At 54.4% G+C, this 4,839-nt stretch overlaps 1 pseudogene; it reads right to left on the bottom strand.

Annotated features, from left to right (window-relative positions):
- Positions 1-3,445: 3,445 nt before the first annotated feature.
- Positions 3,446-3,626, bottom strand: LOC111763143 (U1 spliceosomal RNA; annotated as a pseudogene).
- Positions 3,627-4,839: the final 1,213 nt, after the last annotated feature.

Here is a 4,839-nt window from a genome sequence, read left to right as displayed (position 1 = left end):
TCCACGAGTTTTGTTCTCAAAAGTGTCCTCCCTTACCCAGGAAGCTGGGTAACGCAGGGGTGGGGGCAGCTCAGTTGAGAGAGTCCTTGGCAAAGGTTTGGCCAAAACGACTGGCCTTAACTTAGTTGGAGATATGAGCTGTCAGTGGGAATTCGCGCAATGACGTGCGAAGTCGGCTTGCTCCAGTCTCCGCAGGTTTGCCCGTCGCCAGCTAGCGATGTGGCCGAGGACGCGCCCCAGGACAGGGTCGGCTAGCCAGGCCCCAGGCCTGCCCCTTAAGCATTTGGCGTCAACACAATCTCAAGAATTCAACCTGGAAAGAAACGAGACCTTGGACACGAGCTATGGAAGCACTACCGTGGTCACAGTTAGATACAAAAATGTGAAAATTCAGATGTCATCAAAAATACAAAATCAGTTTCAATAAGATTTGCTTTTTTTTTTTTTAAACCATTACAGTGCAAGGTTTTTCAAATTACAGTAAAAGTTATGTGTCTGCTTACAGTAACGAGAGTAAGTAGCCGATTTTGTTCTGCTAGAATCAGAGGTCCCTGATAAGTGAGAATGCACCAGTCTGAAATCAACTCAGCAGAGAATGAATGTCTTAACAGAAACACAGTTCACGATGGTCTTTGCGCCTTCGAAGAGTAACAAAAAGGATGGCGTCGTTTGCACAACTTACTAGCATGAGGTTCTTTCTCCACTAAAAAAAGTAAACCAATGGGATTGAAATTCCCACGAGAGGACTGGAAAATGGGGCTGAAGGGCGGAGGGCCTGCAGAGAGCTTCCCACGTCACTGAGCCTTTCCCATTGTACTGGAAAAACCTTTCGATTTATCTGGGCAGGCCCCTCCGGGGCAGCGATGCCCGGTGCTCTGCCCGCCCCAGGCCAGGCTGTTTGGAAAGGAGCGCACTGCCTCGCCCGGCACGAGGGGACCATGTTGTTCATCAAGAGCTGGCCCTCAGGAATTGGGGGGACCAGGGTGGAGGCGGGAGGGCTGGGGACCTCATGGTGCCCCCTCGTGAGGCCAGCATGGCTCTCAGAGCCTCGTGCTTTGACAGGGAAGAAAAGGAAAGAGCCCACAGCAGGCGACAGCCTCTGGGAAAGAGTGGACCTTCTCGAGCCTCAGCTTTGGGAGCACCAGCGGCTGGAAGATGAGCAAGGGGGCCGAGCGAAATGACTTGGTGACCACTGGGACACGAGAGGGGCAAGGGTGACTGGAGCCTTGAAGATCTGCAGACCTGAGCCACTGTGGGGTGGGTTAGGACGCGGAAGGACGCTAGAAGCCCTCCAGGATGCTCCTTTGCACGTCCGAGAGGCCGGGCCGGATGTCTGGCAGCCTTGGGCACAACCCGGGGACGAAGCCTGCGGGCGCCTCGACAGTGCGGCCCTTGGTGGCCTCGAACTGGCAGTACGCACGCTGACGCCCTGGATGGCCCTTTCCCGAGCCCCTCTAAGCTCCTGATGATAGGGCGTGCTGGACGTCAGAAAGCAGCAAGAGGCTGGTATCTTGGGGCTGAAAGCTGCCACCTGACGTGGGGCGGGCAGCACCTCCCATCTCTGGAACGTGGCCAGGGGCGTCGGTCCACCTGCCACCCCGGCGACCTGCCTGCGGGTGAGCCAGCCCTTCACTCGCACTGACAGGCCCCCGGGGAAGCCGCACGGGTTCCTCAGCCATGCTATAAAGTCTTCCCAGCTGTGAAATAGAGCACGGGGTGCTGGGAGCCCAGGACGTGCTCAGTTATTTGATTTAAATCTGGTCAATGGAGGAAATTGGGGCTTCCTCTAAAAATGTTGTTCTGCTCACAGGGACACGCTGCAAACCAAATGAGACCCAGATGCCGACCCATCACGCTGCAGCGGGGCAGGAAAAACCGCTGACTGCTGCGCCCGCTGCAGCCATTCCTCATGGAGAAGAGAAAGCTCTGCCAGGCCCCAAGCCAGGGAGCCCCCCGACCCCCGCGCCGGGCCCCCTGCGGCGGCTGCACCGCGGCCTCCCTGCCCCAGGAGCGGCAGCAGCAGCCAGAGCCGCGTGCCCACCTGCTCTCTGCCCGAACTGCTCAGCAGCTCCCTGAATCTCGCCAGGCTTCCCAAGCGCACCTGCTACCTGGCTCACCCAGAGTTCAGCAGCCACTCCCCGCCTAGGACAGCCACATGGTTGCCCTGGAAACGCCTGTCCCTCAGCCAGCCTCAAGCCTGAAGCCCTGCTCCCCAGTCCTCGGAGGGGACAGGGCCCCACTCGAGCTGTGCGGCTCAGCTCAGGTCTCTGGGCGCCGCCTCCAAGCCAGGGGCACTTCTACGGAGACTGTCGCCCAGAGCCCTCCTTGCTGGAGGACCTCGTGGAAGGTGCCACCCGCCTTGCCTGAACGGCGCCAGCAGACGCCCATGTCCTTCGGGAGGTGACGGCTCTTCCCAAGCCGTGCGGTTCTGACCCGCCTGTTCGGGGGCACCAACACTGGAGGATTTGTGGCCACTGGTGTATCACGTGAGGACAGGAAGCGAATGAAGGCAGGGAGGGAGATTTTATGAAATGCTCGGTGACTCCTCTGCCTGGTCCCTGCTGCCCCCTCCAGGCAGAGCCGCCGCCTGGTCACAACGGCCCGGACGCGCCGTGACGCCCCTCGCTTGGTAACTAGAGCGGTCTGGACACGATTCAGTGGCGGAGCTGCCCCAGGCTGAAAGAGCTGCAAAAACGCAACTGTGGAGAAGAGATATCTGCCCAGGGACACTGATGGGGTGGCCTCCAGCTCCTCTAAGTCTCCGGAGAAGGGGGACCGGGCGTTGTCAGCTGTCGGGGGTCCTATCTCCAGGGTAAATTCCAGCCTTCCCCCTTGCAGGGCCAGTGGCCTCCTTGACCCTTAGGCTTCCTCATTTGTCTATGGGGTGATGTTACCACTCACGAGGGCGGTTGAGAAGATGAAATGAGAGACTGCACGTGGAAGCACTCGGTAGACCCTCGGCAAACGCTGGGAGACACCTCCCCACCTGCTTTAAAGCAGCATTCCTTCCAGTGGATCAAGGAGTCACGGTGAGAAAGAAAAGGTCGAGAACTTTCTGTGTCTAAAGCACTTTGCTAGTGAGCCTGCAGTCTGCTCGAAGTGGAGGTCTATAAAAGACAGTGCAATTCAGGGGTACCTTTTGCTTGGATCCCCCCCCCAATAACCTCTTAACCGCTTAAGAACAAGTATGACTGATTCTCATCTTGCGGTGAGCTAATGCTCTGATCTTCACCCCACTACCCTTAAACTGTTTGACATCATCTGAAACGGGGTTGGGTAAAACAGTCTTTTTTACATTCAAGATAAATATTTTGACTATGTTTATTAGGGTGGTGAGAAGTTGGCTTCATCTTTTTCCACAGTTAAAATAAGAGAAAAATACTGTTAAATTGATTTAGGAAAAGTTTACCCGCAATTTATTTTTTCTCTAGGTATTTATTTAAATCGGGGGAAAGTGCGAACACAACCCGCCAGGAACACAGATTAGGAGGTAGAGGTCCCCGCCCCCCCCCCCCCCGCCCCCGTGGGGAAATCGCAGGGGTTAGTAGGTCCCTGGTGCAATGGATGGACCCCGCCCTGGGAAAATCTCCTTCGTGACCCTGATGTCTCCCCTGCCAGGCAAGTCTGTTTTACCTGCAATTTAAAGATTTGCCTGGGTTCTTATGCCTGGAAACATTAGGGTGGGGAGGAGCTAAATTTTTTCTTTCTGGGTACTTTTTAGAAGTTCAGTACAGCCTGGAGACAATTAAGTGTTCCCCAGATATTGGTTAGATGAGTGCATGTTTTGTTAACAGAATTTTAGGACTCGAAGGGTCCTTCAGTTTATAGAAAAGGAATCTGCTTGAGCTTACAGAGTGGATTGGAGGCAGAATCCGGCACTCCTGCTGCTGCACTGGGTTGTGGAGAGGCACGACCCTGCTCGGAGGGAGGCTGGGCTGGGGGCATCTCGTGTGGCCCTGTGATGCAATAGCCTCGTGTCCTAAACGTCACGCATTTCCACTTACAGGAGTCATTCTTGACTGCTCTTACCCAGCCATGTTTACGGACTAGATAAGCACTAGATAAATCACTGAACAACTGACGTTCCTTCAGTGGTCCAATTTGCTTTTAGCTGAACTAGGCAATGAAGGGAGAAACAATATCTACTTCTTGAATGTAAAAAAAAAAAAAATCACTATTTCTCATCACTGTAAAACAGTGAGGACTTTCAAAAAAACCACTACCTATTGCCATACTGAGTAGCTTTAAAGTAGATTTATTTAGAGATAAATGTATACTATTTCAGAAGGCGAGACCTGGTTAGTGATAGATACAATAGATATGATGTGTCTTGGGCTTAGGAAGCAATTGGACAAACCATCTCCAGATACCTCTCAGCATTAGCCATGAGACTATAACAGTGATGAGTAAAGAATCACTCTTGAGAGACAGTAACAATTCATTTTGGCCTCCAGGGGCGTTGTGGGAAGTGATCTGCCAGGGTCACCCCTTGTTGCTTCACAGGCAGCCTGTGATTTCCGTGGCTGACCGCAGTCAGCCTGGCCGTGGTGCCCTGCTTCTCTCGGCTGCTCACAGGGGACAGCCTCCTGTCTCATTGGCTGTGGCCAGGCACCTCTCTCTAGCATCCTGCTTAGCCTAAGCTCTGTGCGTCGATGGTGCTCTGGGCAGAGGCACATGCTCTGTGCACATGAAGACACGGTGGCTGAGTCCGAGAGCAGCCTGGGAGGGAATACCACATCCGGGCCTCTTACTCCTGGAGGTGGGCAGCAGGGAGTCATTCCCACCTGCAATCTGTGTCATCGTTAGGTCTCCAGGCCAAGGACAGTGTCGTGATGGTGA

Source organism: Dasypus novemcinctus, chromosome 25, assembly GCF_030445035.2.
Source record: "Dasypus novemcinctus isolate mDasNov1 chromosome 25, mDasNov1.1.hap2, whole genome shotgun sequence".
In the NCBI taxonomy this organism is placed as follows: domain Eukaryota; kingdom Metazoa; phylum Chordata; class Mammalia; order Cingulata; family Dasypodidae; genus Dasypus; species Dasypus novemcinctus.
Note: the sequence above shows the minus strand (reverse complement) of the source record. Positions and strands in the feature narration are given on the sequence as shown.